Source organism: Rhagoletis zephyria, unplaced genomic scaffold, assembly GCF_001687245.7.
Source record: "Rhagoletis zephyria isolate East Lansing unplaced genomic scaffold, Rhagoletis_zephyria_1.1 Rzeph_scaffold_02428, whole genome shotgun sequence".
Lineage (NCBI taxonomy): Eukaryota > Metazoa > Arthropoda > Insecta > Diptera > Tephritidae > Rhagoletis > Rhagoletis zephyria.
The window spans coordinates 1-16330 of record NW_016159512.1 but is presented as its reverse complement, the minus strand read 5'-3'; the positions used below and the strand labels follow the sequence as shown (position 1 = coordinate 16330).

The 16330-nt window shown below is 31.8% G+C and overlaps 1 protein-coding gene across 2 annotated transcripts in view; it reads right to left on the bottom strand.

Annotated features, from left to right (window-relative positions):
• Positions 1-1198, bottom strand: part of LOC108366872 (uncharacterized) — a 38976-nt gene extending 37778 nt beyond the window's left edge. For both annotated transcript variants that reach the window (XM_017621349.1, XM_017621350.1), the window contains exon 1: positions 1040-1198. The gene's annotated coding sequence lies outside the window, so the exon portion shown is untranslated. The remainder of the gene's footprint in view (positions 1-1039) is intronic.
• Between the last annotated feature and the right edge of the window lie 15132 nt (positions 1199-16330).

The window sequence follows — 16330 nt, the reverse complement described above, 5'->3', positions numbered from 1 at the left end:
ATTCAACACTAAAATTTTACTAACTATTTTTTTAAAAAGTGGGTGATGTAGTTACGATCATATAAAATAACCTCTTATAAATACGAGATGAGACTATCGGTTATGAAAGAGTAGTTATAAAATTTTAAACTTAAATATGCATTATAATTTTATTTTATGAAGATTTCTGAAGGAGAATCCGTTTGTTCCATCAAAAAATATTTATTTAACGATTTTTTAGAAATTGTATTTTCATGTACATACATTGTATTTTCCCCATATGAAATATATTTATGGAAAACCTTACTGCAGCTTAAAACTTAACCGATTTCAAAAAAAATAACTCACTATTTTGGAAATTTTTCAGTTCTGGGGGGTGGCTGAACAAAACAAAAAAAACAACAATTGGACCACCCTAATGTAACCTTTATATATATAAACCCACTCTTTTTATTTACTGCCTGAAGAACATTTGCAAATTTTTGTTGCTTAAATTTTTTTTTGAAAGACACTGGCGCTTCTTTTATGCTTACCACTGTATTTATGTAGATGTAAACACCTGTACCCGTTATTTATTTACATATTTAATTCTGTTTATATTTACAACCCTTTGGTGGCGATTTTTCATGTAAACTATACACATAAACTACATACATACATACATACATATATATTTTAATTTGATCCGCTTGTTGTTCTTGTTGCCTTTTCTAATTAGGTAGAAAAAAAACACTAGTGGGATGTGATTCGTTTGATTTTTTTGTTTTAATTCATAAGTATGTACGTGTGTATGCATTCGGAGAATTTATCAATTGAGTAGAAATAAATAATTTTCTTAATAATTTTGCTGTGACACATTGTCGCGCAATTTGAAATGCATGAACCGCTTATTAATTCACTAATTGTATTTAAATATAATTAGCAACGCACAGGACTATATAATCGCTTTAAAAAAAAACTTTACACATTTTATTATCATTCAAACTTTTTTTGCTTTATTTTTTATTTTTATAATTTTTGTTTAGCCTGTTTATATTATTTATGTATATAGATGTCTCACATAATTATTTTAAGTTTTCTTAGTGAATTTTTCAAAAGCGTAGCTAATAATTATAAGTCGCCGACAATGCTGAACGCCACCCGTGGCTGTATCACAGACGAGACTGACTGGCGCAAAGTGCCATTCGGTATTGGATAGCTTTAACGGCAGCATTGATCGGCTGTGGTACAGTGGCTTGAGAGCGTGAAGAAATAAAAGAAAATTAAATTGCACTGTCCGGCATGAAAATTGCATATCAGATAATGCTGGCCATTTCTAATAGAATTTGGGTCGCTGACATCGAGTCTGAACTCAAAATTGCTCTAACACAATTTCCTTACTTAAAAACCAAACCGCCTTTTTCGCATTGTTTTCCTTTTTTCGCATTGTTTTCCTTTTTCTACATATCTGGGTACTAAGATGTGATGGAAAATATGCATTTACATATTCTTATTATATCAAAAGCAAGAAATAATGACCACATAGCGCGAGCCCTGATAAAATAAAAAATTGAACATTTATTTATATATTTATATAGAATAATTTTTTTAGCCAATCCTTCTTTCGTGTAGTGTGAAACGAATTCATAGTGGGATATGAATTTATATGTATAAATTTTTTAATAAATTCCTCTTTTCTTTGTTTAGCAACCAACTACAAAACAATCACTCCTTGACAAAAGTGGGAGAGCACATCCTTGGATATTCGAACAAAAAACAACTGATCGTAGGTATAGTCTAAGCTACGAGTGTCATTTTAATAAAAAAATAATTAATAAGGACGTAACTATACATGTATGTACCTATGTATGTAAGTAAGTAAATACAGTTTTTAAGAAGCTTAATTTTTTGTTCTTCTAAAAAAACCTTTTAACATATAAAATCACCTGAGAAGTTTCTTTAACTAATTAAAAATTGAGTTTCGCAATTATGTTCATAAATTTTTTTACATACATATGTAAATATATATGCGCATAAATACATAGCTTTTTTCCTTTTTCTCCTTGTTGTTTTGTTTTGTTATATTTCATTCTAATTAAGAAATTGACAGCCAGTGTTGCCAGAACTTTTTCAGAGAAAAGGCTAAATGGGCCAAAAATAAAGCTAAAAAAGGCTAAATCAACATTTTAGTTACGGCTAAGAAAAATAGCTAGCTGTTTAAGATAAAAATGATGTATTCTTGTAAGGAACAACTTTTTTGTAGTAAGTATTTTTCGTAGCCACAAAAAATCTAGGCAACTTAAGACAAAGTTTTGATTCCACCTCATTTCATTCATTCCATACCTAACTAAAAATCGCATTAAACATTCTAACGCTATTTAAAAGTAAAAAGCTAAAAACAGCTAAATAATTTTATGAAAAAGCAAAGAAGACCATTATTTTTGATATTTTGAAGTGATAGGTTCGATTTTATTCTCTCCCTTTTTTGTATGAAATTCAGGTATGGAAAATTAAATTTTCAAATTGTATCTAATTTGAAAAAAAGACACGAAATCCAGACGAATGCACCTTAAAAATGAAATGATGACAGATCATCAAACCCTTTTGACAGTACAGAAAATACGAACAGAACTTGACTTTATGACGCCATACCTGATTTATGGTTGCACATCAGCGTTGTCATAATTATTTTAATTTTATTTTTTTGCCAAAATCACCAGAAAAACTTACTAAACTCAATTTATCAAACCTATTTTATGTGCAGAACTATATGTACATACATATGTATGTAGACTAGGGTGGTCCAAAAATGCATGTGAAAAAGTAAAGTCGTAATTTTAATGCTCTCATCCCCTAGGATTGTTCTATACTGAAAAAAATTATACCCTAGTATAGAAAAAAGTCTGAAGTCTAGAAAAAAGAAGAAGAGATGATGAAGAGATGTGGTGATCTCCGAAATAGCTGCTATAACTTCTACCGCTTAGACTTTGTTGCTTTTTAAATTTTTCCTAATAAAAAATCGGGGTACAAAGCTCATTAAAAATATTAAAAATAAAATGTTAATAAGCCACAATAACAGTGACAAATTAAAAAATTGTTTCGAAACTTTTTTTGCAGCCAAAAAATCTTTCGATTTATATAAAGGCAGACTATTTGCATGTGTACTTACATACCTACATACTAGAGGTGGAAAAATTTCAACGATACTATCGATATATCGATGGTTTATGCTTTCAAATAATACTATCGATGTTTTAAAACTATCGTTACTATCGGCTGCAATGTAAAGCCAATTAGGAAATTGTCTTTCGTGGGGACACATTATATATAATAAAAAAAACGATGAGGATTGGAAGTTCTTACATGTGTGAGTAACGATTGGTTAGCTCTTATTTCGCCAAATTGAATTGAAAGGCTAAGTCTGTATTTAAGCACATTTTCTACTACAAAAAAAAACAACTTAAATTTCCTCAGTTTGCAATTATTTTTCGAAAGTCAAGGAAAATAGATCTAGAGCGCTTTGTTTTTATTCTAAAAAGCATTTAAATCCAGTGGCAGTACAAATGATTTGTGAAACCATATGCACCGCTGCTCATAATACTTGACGTCAAAAGGTAAAATCCAAACTACAACCGAGACTCTTACATAGATATTCTCATTTTCAATGTTGCTGTTTCGACAGGGTAGGACTATGATGTATTGTGGAACGATTTTCCGTCATACCTTGTCAAATTTGGTTTGGAGACAAAGCGGTTTTGGCGTTGTGCTATCTTCAGTGCCATTTTTCGTTCGAGAACTTTATATACTACATATTTTTTATTCCAGTATCATGTGTGAAGTTCGAGAGTGTTTTAAATAAGGCTGGATTAATTATTAATAATCGCCGACCAAAACTGAAGTCGAAAACTCGGACAAGCTTTTTTGCAGAAAATTTTTTATACAAACAAAAAAAATGTACAGGATATACTACATTTAGCTTGATAAAGCTAATAGCCTATTTCCACCAAAGGCTTTACTGCAGTTAAAAGCTCAGAGAAGTTCCAATAATTTTAATATGGGGTGATCGGAAAGCTTTTTTTCTTTATTGTTGCTTTTCTCCATTCGTTTTCTTCTACTTAACAAGTGGAATTATCCCATTCGAGTTGTAATCTCCTTTTTCCAATAGGCATCAATTGCAGTTAAGGCTTGGTCGAAATCAACTATAAGTCTTTTGATAAAAATTTAATTCTTCTTATAAATAAAATATGGCCGATGGTATCGATCTATCGATAGTGTTCATCAATACTATCGGCAAATATCGATAGTCATCACAATCGATAGTTTTCTACCTCTACTACATATGTACATACATACTATATTCAGATCGCAGAAACTACATTCGTTCGTGTATTTTATTTGAATTCTAGCGTTTAATTAACACCTTGTATTTAGGTACACAGGAATTGTGTGCAACACACGAATTGAATTAAAAAAGCAAACGCCTCGTGGAGAGAACGTGACTACAGCAAAGCAATTCTATTTATATTTACGTAAACTTTAAATACATTTAAGCCAAAATAAATTTAAAAATACTAATATTGCACTAAAATGAATATTTATCACAAAAAATGAGGCGCGGAAGTGGTTATTTTTTTTTTTTAGAAAAAAAGTAAATTCCCTATCAAAATTTTGTCCTTAGAAAAAGCAGTTATTTAGCGTCCGATAAAACTGATCGCTATAAAAAGTCAAACCGACACCATCGAAAATAATTTCATAAAAAAATATTTCCTAAACCCGAATATGACGGGTTGTTTTCGATAGATTCCCTTTAAAATTCTGAAACAGCAAGTAATTTATTAAACACTCGTAATGAGTTTTCTACTTTTTAGGTTGAGGAATATTTCTCACCACACACAGCTTGCGTTTCCCTAGAACTCCTAGTTTCCTAAAAACATTTTTTTAAGTTTTTTTGTATCTGAGAAACTAACTTACACGGATTGGTGAAAAGGCATGCTTACTTTTTTGTTTCTACGTATTACCAAGATTTTAATGTGTAAAATATTTGTGGGCACTACCAAGACTCGCACCAGTTTTTTGAGCTCAGTTACAATTAAAAAAAAATATATATATATTTTAAACTCTGTTACGAACCACCGTTTCTTATTTTCCGCCTAAAGTTACTTCAATTATTTTTTAGGTCTTCCACTTCTGTAATCATTTTTAGATGCACACGTATGTGCATTAAGGTGCGTCACCGAAAAAAGTTGCGGTTTTTTCACCGGAATTATTAATTATTTTATTGTAAGGCCAAAATATGTCACAGAAGTATTAAAATTTGCTTGTGCCGGTACGATTTGAAACTACCTTCAAAAATCTCATTATTTTTTTTAAATGATACAGGGTATGATTTATTCAAATAAATTTAAGTAAAAGGTCTGAAATTTTAAGAAAATCAGTTGCTTAGTTTTTATTCATACGGCCCAATGTTTAAACAATTTTATGCAGATAAAATAAAATATTTTTAAAACCTAGTTTTATTTATAAAAAATAAAATAAATTTTTTGATCCAGCTCACGTTAATCTAAGTATTTTTCCTAATTTCTTTTAGTGGAAGTCTTAAAATATAATAGATTTTCTAATTCCAATGGAAAACCTGTACTGAATTATTTTTTATGGAGAGTGATGCACTCTAATGCACATATGTACGTATCTTTATGCAAATGTATACATAAATGTAGGGCCGGGTATACTGAGCTTGCAAAGGAAACGTAAGCTTTAATAATAATATAAACAAAAATTAAATTAAAAAAATCTATTCAAACTTTAATTTGACCCACCGTTTACTTTTCGGATAAAATTACTGCAACTATTTTTTAGGTCTTTCACTACTATGCTAGATTGATATACACATACCCTGCAGGAAAACCTAACTGTGCTCAACATAGTTCGCTGGAACAGTTGGGCCTCGTGTCAGCTCAGCGAACGCTGCGTGAAAACAAGGACATTTGCAATTGTACGGCCTTTCTGGCCGAAGGTGTGCGGCAGGCGGCCAAGAGATCCTCTTGGGTTCCCATCGTCGCAACTCCCAATTCTGGTTGTTGTACAGAGAAGACATTTTAACTGCGCTTTAAGTCTAATTCCCGAGATAATAATTTATATAATAGTAATGATTTTATACAGGGTCTTTATTCGCACATTCACAGGCACATACTAATATGTATGTAGATACATAAATATATGTATGCATATCTAAACACACAGCTCCCTCCGCTTAAATATCTGAATATCAAAAACGTCATTGTACTCGTAGGGCTGAATCTATGTTGTTTACTTATTTAGTTATTCGGCTTTCAAATCAGTGGCCGTATTATATTCACGCCTCGTTATCATCTCCTAACATCCGCTCCGCCGAGCCTAACATAAATTCATACCGGACAAACAAACAAAAAAACTAAATTCGCAAGGCAATCCATCTCTTAATCTTGCCTCACAGTGAGCTGAGATCAAGAGGAAAAAAAAATCCAACTACAGTAAAGAGTTGAATAATACAACTACTTATTGAAATACACACTCTCATACATAGCATATGCACATATGGGTCTACATATATGTATGTGTGTATATTGCATTCATGCTCATAACGTTTAAAATGAGTTGTAATCAGTGTTGCCGTAGAGAATTTTTTAGAAAGTCGCAAAAATGGGGTAATTGGCGAAAAAAGGGTCACCCTATTAATTTTTCTTTTCTTTACTAGTAAAAGCATAATTCTTAGAACCAAAGTCAAAATCAAATTTATATGTATTATAAAGTCTTCTCACTGCTAGGACGTCATAGTAATATACACACAAATCCAGTTGGTGCAAGAAGAGTTGCATTTGCTTTAAAAATTTTAAGTGATGTGATTTTTTTGTAATTGCAGAAGGAACTACTTTTTAAGAGCAGAACGATGCTCCTGAACATTTCCTAAAAAAGTCTCTGAGAATATGCAATATGCGCATAATTTTGAAAAATGGTCAAATTTTCCCTTTAGTCGTACAACGGCAACACTGGTTTTAATCTTCAAATGCATTAAATTGCTTGGACTTCATTGTTGATAATTAATTTGTTTGCGGTTAATATTAGTTATGATTGTGCTTCTGGTAGTGGTAATAATTAGCAATAGCGCAAGTTGAAAGAGCCCTTAAAATTTCATTTGTATAAATCTTGCAAAAGTTGCATATTTTTATTGTACAATAGGTCTGTAACTTTCAGTTTAATAACAACAAATTTGAATAATTGAATGGCTTTTGCCTACAACATATACATAATTTTTTTTTTTCAACTAACTGAAATTGTAAAAGAATTTTGCTTACAAGACATCGATTTAGATACTCTTTTTACGAGTTCTTAGTCTTTCAAAGTTTCTTCGCAGTTAAAAAAAATTATAATTTAAGCCATGAGAAAATGTTAATGAAGTCTTTAAATAGTGGCAAATTTCCAATATGTAATTTTGTGTTTTCAATACCACAGTCAAACGAAGCAACGTATAAAGTTGCTTCCTGGCGCAAAGAGAGGCCTACTTCTAATTAAAATTTTTGAAAGAGAAGTTAAAAGTAGTTTCAAAATGAAATTTAAAGAATTTTTTGACTATTTAAAAATTATTTCATTATTGCCATTCAAAAATGTCATAAATATGAAATAATTTATTGGCTCCTGTGTACAATGATATTATAAGGTTATTTTATATACCATATTAATGTGTACACACATGTTTAAATTGATAACATTTTTATTTTTTGTAAACTACATTTTATTTTTATAGCAAAATATTGTCAAAAACAAATACTCTGACGTTTTAAAGTATTTTCTGTTACTTACATTTATAATTTTGCTTTGAACAAAAGTGTACTGAAAAGTACCGACTTTTATTGCATGAAAAAGTCTCCGGTACTAATTTCGCGCGAAAAAAATCTGGAAGCCCTAAATAAATGTACCGTTTTTTTTTTGGAACTGAGTAATGTGATCCTTGACGTTTTTATTTCTGTATCGTGGGCAATTATGAGCAAAAAGTAGTGTTTCTTTAATTAAAAAAAAAAATGGGAATGGCTCCGCCCACTTTTATCAAATTTATGTATCTCGAAAACCACTCCCCCAATCTGTAATAAATTTTGTATACACTCCGCCTTCGGGCTCCTTAAGAACCAAATTGAAAATGTTAAGAAAATAAATATTGGGGATATTCTATGGTCTGCAAGGATAGCAGATTCGTAGATCGTGAACATCCCTTAGTTGTGTATTGATTGAAACCCTCGATTGCGATACCCAACAATATTTCTTTAACTCTACACAGCAAAAAAAAAATATAAAAAAATAAATTTTAAGACGTATTCTGGTTTTCCTGCCTAACGAAATTTTGAAATTTTATTTTTGGGCAGTAATCGAAAAATTCAAAATATTTGATTCGTATGAAAACAAGAAACGGCTTCATTGTATAGGAGCCAAAAGAATGAGCAAACTTTGAGATGCACTCGGAAAAGCCGCCACTTTGCTTTTCTGAGGTACACCAATATACATATGTATGTACATATATGTATGTATAAATATATGTATATCTGTGTTCGTATGGAAAAGTAGCTTATGTATGTCGAACAGCTGGCTTTAGTATAATGCGGCATTCCTTTATTCTTTAAACGACAAGGACTTTTTTGATGAGACTTAATAAGAATATTGCCTTGCTAGTATCGGAACTATTTCTTGCACGTTTATTTGCCAAAAGTTGTTCAACGGCTCAGCGCCAGTGAGTAATGCTGCGAATGCCGATTTATACTAAAGCCAGCCTTTCGACATAAGCTACTTCTCCATACGAACACAGATAACGTTTAAAAATGCCGCAAAATTTTGTTGCATAAATTTAAAAGTTATTGATTGAATCAAAAACATTTAAGCACGCTGATATATATGCAAAAAATGTTTAATTTAGCACATCACGATAACTTGTTTTTTTATCACAAAAAGTATAAAATTGATGAGTCTAATGCAATAGACAACATGCTATGAAGATTGCAAGTTTAAAATGCTGATGTTTATGGAAACTGACTTACATACATTGGCAAATCTTGAAGTATTTTTTTTTTTATAAATTAAGCACGCAACCTTTACATTTCTAAAAAAAATAAGAGATAAGCGATAACTCTAACATAACTCGCAATTAATATTGAAGACATCAACTATATACTAAGTACAAGTATGCAATGCAACACGATAGGTGTTAAATGGTTAAAATATTTGCACTACGAAACATTTTACTATAGGGCCCAGAGTTTTTTTTTTTTTGTTATTTATGGCCTAATAACAATTTCCTTTAAAATGGCATTCAATCGTTAGTGAATATTTTTTGCATATTTCGCAGTAAATGCATGGTTTTGCATAGGTTTTGCATATTTATTGATTTTTTTTTATTGACAGCCATTTAAATTTTGTGCGAAATCTCTTGTCAAAAAAAAAATAATACCTTATATTTTTCCAAATATTCGTCCGAATGGTCGGTTTCACAATGTAACATTTCTGCCTCGCGAACAACTCCGTTTGTGGGCAAGATAAGCAGTGCGGTGAGGTAAAATTTCCCAAAAAGTTGGATGCGTTCCAAAACGTCAAAATACAAAGCATCAGTCTCTTTTATTTCCAAACCGCACTAAAAGAAAATGTCTAACTTGCGCAACCTAGTTTAAAACTAGCATCTAACTGTGGTGGCGCACATTTGGCATTACAAACTACTGAAATTTAAAAATAAAATAGGCTGATGTATTTTTTGTATTTTGACGTTTTGGAATGCACCCGTTGTTTCAGCTTCTACCCCGCATTAAAGTGGGAGTTCTGCTGCAGCGCACCAACACATGCGCAACTACGAAAATGCCGCTACGCAACTTTCAAGCGCAAAAGTTACAAATCCATTCAAACGTCCTATACGTATACACATTTTATTCTGTCATTCTAGTGTGAAACAGCCCAATATCTTCTGGGATAGCCAAACGGCCATTGAGGCACTATCTTCTACCTCTGTTAGATCTCAACTAGTGCAGGACTGTAGGAGAGAGCTGATCTATACAAAATTATCCTAATATGGATCTCAGGACATAGGGACATTTACGGAAACGAGGCCGCCAAATGGCTGTAGGTTGTGTACGAGTTTTGGAATCAAAATTGCACCAGGGTGGCAATCAGCTTAAACCAACCAAAAATTCATCTGAACCACTATTAAACTATCAGTGTTTCTATTTACACAAATTTGTAACTGTCTGCTTGATTGTTAAACTAATTTCATACATACATATGTATTGTATTTTGAAGTGCATTGTTTGCGTTATTTTCTTGTTAAAATACATGTGTTTTTTCTTTTGTTTTTGTACCGGCAATAAAATATTGGGAAAATATTTTTAATTGCATATTTTACTTTTTTGTAGCGCATATTTTCGATTTTTGAGTGCATGCGATTCCGAGCTCTAGTGATTACTGTTATCACGTTTGAAATTAATTGGGAGTCCAGCGTAGAAAAGATAAATGCGGTACGTGCATTGTGGTGTATTTAATGCGTGCAGATTATCAAATTAAACATATGTATGTATGTAGATATGTTGGGAAATGTAGGCACGATTTTGCGATAATGCGTGCGATGTGGCGCCCACGCATTGTTTGTGAAAATGAAACATGCTTGATTTTGTCGGCAGCATCATGCGGAAAATTTTTTGAATGAATATGGAAAGTAAAGTGTTTTTTGAAAATAAAGCCATTGTTGCTAAAGACAGAAGAAGTGTTTTCTGTAGCAACACGCATTAACGCATAATCGTGTTACACACTCTTGGACACTTTCTGCATTCCATGTAACGCAAGCATTTATCCCAAAATCGTGCCCAGGCTGTTTCACTAATTTCCCTTACAATCCTTATTTTCAAGTTGGCGGCGAGTGCACGACCCCCTGAGTACGGCAAACCCTGTTTTACATTTCCTCCATCTAGCCTCAAATAAAAATTTACTGTGCTAGATATGTATGCATAGAAATTTTTAATCAAACATATGCATGTTCTCTAGGGTGGTCCAAAATAAGTAAAGTCGGAATTTTTATGCTCTCACCCCCTAGGATTTTTCTATATCGAAAAAAGTATACCCCTATTTTTTATTTAAAAAAAAAAAATATTTAGATTTCGCTCAAAGCGCTCAAAGTTTTCCATGTCGAAAAAAATTGATTTTCAAGAATTCCATACCATTTCCACGAAAAGTTATTTATTTCCCAAACAAAATACATGGAAAATTTTGAGCGCTTTGAGCGACCCCTAATAATATTTTTTGATTTCAAAGTGACAAAATAAGGGTATATTTTTTTAGATATAGAACAATCCTAGGGGTGAGAGCATAAAAATTCCGACTTTACTTTATTCCGACAATTTATTGCGCCTTGTAAAATCTGTCAATAAATTGAATATAAATGAGATAATTTATCATAAATCAAGAAACAAATGAAGACAAAAACAGACTTCTAACTTTTTTGGCTGCCACTGTTGAGGAAATTTATAAAAACAATGCCTAAAGGTATGCAACCATTTATGTATTTTGAAATCAAGTATAAACTACACACTCGTACGTACACATGCTTATCAAATATATATTAAATTAACATGAAATCAAGTCTGAACGTTCTTGATTTGTACGGTAATTTGATCAAAATAAAGTAATTTGTGCTGTAATATGAACATAGTTTTATTCCTTATTTCCTGTGATTATTCATAATTTTTTTATTTACTAATTACATTATTGTAATATAATATGTACTCAGAATTCATGGTCGTTTAGGTCGTAGTTATTCAATAGAGTTAATTAGCAATTCTACCGTTGGGATCATTTCAACGAAGTGATTAGCGCCAGCGTAGTAATGAAATGTCGTCAGGGAAATGATGGCACAAATAATCGTACATATATACATACATATATATTTAGATGTTTAGTAGTAGGTATTATACATATGTATGTACATATTGTACACACGAATAAGGTAAGCTGGTAAGTGAGTCATTTTTAATGGAAATTTTGCTATGCAAAAAAAAGACACACCTTGTCATAGTGTGCATAAAAGGTAAGTGTAGGGGACTTTCAACTTCCCGATGCAAAAATAGGCTTAAGGCCTTTTTATGGGAGTTTCTGCTAACAATCGGCGCTGGGCAGGCAATTCTGCATATCTGCTAATCTTTAAATGCGCCTGGATGAACGCTTTAAATACTCATTTTTCAAATTTATTTCATCATTTTTTCAATATTAGAACACAGTTTTTGAAGTGTGGATTCTTCGAATGTCGAGGATACCAGGAAATTCCCAATAATAATACCAATTGTTTATTTAACAATTTTTCCATAGTAACTATATTTTATAGATACGCCAAAAACCCCAGAAAATGCAATGGTGGAACCAATAAAAAATATTTACTACCAAAAAATGTTTAAATGAACATTTGGGTATTATTACTGGGAATCTTCTGAAGAGAAACAAAGTTTTCTGATCGAAAAATATTTATTTTCAAAAATTCTATGCCATTTCTACGAAACGTTGTTTTTCGCCATATAAAATATATGGACCATTTTGAGCGACCTCTAAATATTTTTTGAATTCAAAATATCCTAGGGGTGAGTGCATTAAAATTCAGACTTTCCTTATTATTACGTAAATACGTTAAAAATTGGAATATGAGCTGTTTGAAAAATATGTATATATATTCAAAAGAAGGATCCCAGCTACTCCCAGGCCGATGGAGAAGCAAAAACTTTTCTCGTTTGGTACCAAGTTTTAATTAATATGTTTTATTTCAATGAAATGTTTATACATACTTGCATAGATGTGTATATATACACGCATTAGGATGCCCCGCAAACTTCATTTAATTAGCCGTAAATTATCCGACATGGCATTTACTTCAGAATTCAGTTTGGGCTACATCTGAAACATTTGATGGTTACTCTTGACCTGAAACAAGGGCGTAGCCAGGCTGAAATGCTAGCTTAAAAATTTTGAATGACTTCACCCAATAAAATTGTCCGTCATACCTTTTTTCCATATTGTACTACTGAAATATTGAAATTAAACATTTTATACCATATTAGCTCTGGATTAAATGCCAGAAAATAATGAGTGTGCTTTCGTAAAATAAATAAAAAATTAATTAAAGTCAAAATTTCAAAGTAATTGGAATCGCCAGAAAATGTAATTACAATTTTTCGAAGCAACCTGATTGGCATTTAAAAAAAATTGCATAAGTATTTAAGAGGTGGGTGTTACCACAAAAAGGTCGAAATGGGGTATGTCCTTCCTAAGAGGTAAGGTCCTACCTAACCTATACATTTGAAGAATCTAAAAAAAATACGCAGTTACCACAGAAAGGTCGAAATGGGGTATGACCTTCCTAACGAGGAGGTCCTACCTAACCTATACATTTGAGGAATCTAAAAAAATATGCAGTCTGACAAATGCATATATTTTTTTTTATTGTATATTGATATTTAATTCGCAAAAGAAAAGTTTTTTTTTATACATACAGCTATGGACAAACATTTAACACCAAAATTCAAAATTATATTGTTTGCATTATTTATTTATTTATTTTTGAAAATTTTTGTTTAAAATATACATAATTAAATTTATAACCGAAACCACATAAATAAAAGTTTAAAAACTTGCACAAGTTTCACAAAAATTTATCAAACTCCAAAAAAATTTCATTAAAATTTAATTTTTTTAATTCGAATTTTTAGAAAATTTTCGGGTTAACAATTATGTTGTATTTCATTCAATTTTAGTCTCTTAAAGCGCAAGTTTCCAATAACTCAAAATTACCGTTAATTTTTGAAAATTTGTTCGTCAATCTATTTTTATTTTGAAGAAAATGCCCAAACCCTCAAGAAAACAAATCTAAAAAACGAACAGTAATTTTGAGCTACTTGAACTTGCACTTTGCAAGATTAAAACTCAGTGGGCAACAAAACTTCATACCAGAAAATTTTCTAAAATTCTCCTTAAAAAATTTGAAATTTAGATAAAAAATTTTGGAAATTTTATTAATTTTTGTGAAATTTGTGCAAGATTTTAAATTTTTATTTATGCAGTTTCTATTATAGAATGAATTCTATTTTATATGGAAATTATTTAAAACAAATAAATAAACATAAATCGCAAACAATATGGGCTGGTTTCTCCAACTCAACTTAACTTAGTTTAGGCACTTTTTGGACTTAAGTCAAAAGTTAGCCTACGTTTTACACAGCTTATTCATGACTAAGTCAAGAAAATTGGCTTAACTATGTTAAGTTGAGTTGGAGAAACCAGCCCTATGATTTGAATTTTGGTGCTAAATCTTACATACATACATATGTATAGATGTATCACACTGTGAACCATAGAAACATTTCATGCTTAACATCTTAACCCTTTAAGTACCATTTTCAAGGTTTTTCGGTGAAAACCTTCCTATACCTACGGGTCAAATACTGAAATGTTACTGGAGCTGGACGGCATCTGGACGGTTACTTCAGATGCTTTACTGATTTGGGTGCAATGGCAACGGTCTTTCAATCGGAAGTCTTTGCAATACTGAAAATGGGAGACTGGATATCGGCGAAAGGTTGCGCGAACATAAAATCAGGATTTGCGGTGACAGCCAAGCTGCTCTAAAGGCCTTGGAAACCACTCGCAGCTCTTCAAAGATAGTCCAAGAATTTAAGTTGAGGCTGAACTGCGTTGCAAGGTGAAATGAGCTTGAACTTATGTGAGTGCCAGGACATTACGATGTTAAAAGGCAACGAACTGGCTGATAACTAGGCGAACTGAGGTTTTCTGGACCGTTCAATTGGACTGGAGGCAAGGATCAAGGATCTTTTTAGGGAAAAAATATCATATTTTTTAGTTTTACATTTTTTTAAATTTGTGCAAAAAAAGTTTGCGATATATCCACTGTGTATACTATGTAGTTAAGTATAACTTGTACATCGTTTTTGTTTGGTGTGGCATCCTAATATACATACTTATAATGCGTGTACGCCTTATAATTAGCATTTTGAAAGAAGTTTTCTCATATTTTCTGGTACTCGTGCGAGTGTTCAATGTATGTAACTTAAAATATACCACCATATGTAGACTATTAATATGAACATCAAATAAACAATTAATGCGAACAACGTGTCCTCTATGATTTATATGTCGGTGAAAATTAATTTAGCCGCCAAGCACGAGAGCCATGTTGCCGACAGCAACAGGACGATAGTACATACATAGTTATTAGCACATGTAAATAGTCTCACTGAACAATTCTCGACGTGGCAATGAATATGACAAGTGGGGGTAGATATATGTAAATATGTACATATGTACATACATACGTATATGTGAGCTAGCTGTTACAACGAGGCCAGTAGGACAAATAAAGCTAAAAAAGCACACAAGAAGCGGCAGCTAGCAACAACAAAAGTGCTTGAAAGTAGACGCAGTACAAATTTACTACGTCAGCATTTTCCAAACAAACGAACAAAATGACACTTTGCATCCCTTTTACTACGACGTAAAAGGAATGCAGCGCCCAAAGTCACCTCGAGCGGTTCACCAATCTAAATACCTCAATATGAATGTATGTATGTACATTAGACTGCATCACCAAAGAAACTATGCGGGTTTTCCGTTGGGATTACGAAATTGATTATATTTGAAGACGTCCATGCAAAATATTTCGGCAAAATATTAAGATTTACGTGAGCTGGACCGATTTGAAAATACTTCTAAAAATGGAGATTTTTATGAATAAAAATAGGTCTTTCTAGAACTAAATCCCCTCAGATAACAAAAAAGACTAAGCTTAAAAAATCCGCATAAAAATATTTAAAAATCTTTTCAACGGAATCGTAAGAATGAAATTTTTGATGCTGTTTTTTTTACATTTTTCAAAGATTGTTTTACGAAAAACTTAAAGAACTAGGCCAAAACTATTCTGATTTAGACTTATGGGATCTCGGTAGAACGGTATTTTCCCACCATTTTTATTTATGTGCAAAAAAAGACATTCGTGTCCCATTAATCACACCTTAATCCAACTGCGAATGACGCTCGCTCATCCTACCTTTCTCTTTCATGCCTTCCATGAGCTTGTTAGCAAAGAAATAAAAAGGGTGAGAAAATACCTTTCCAGTGATACCTCACAAGTCTAAATGGGAATAGGTTAGGTTCAGTTATTCAAGTTCCTCTTTTGCCAATCTTTGAGACAAGTTAAAAAAAACGGCATCAAAAATCTCATTATTATGATTCCGTTGAAAAGTTTTTTTAAATTTTTTTAAATATTATATGCAAATTTTTAAGCTTAAACCGTTTTGTCATTTTGGAAGTTTTTTTTTTT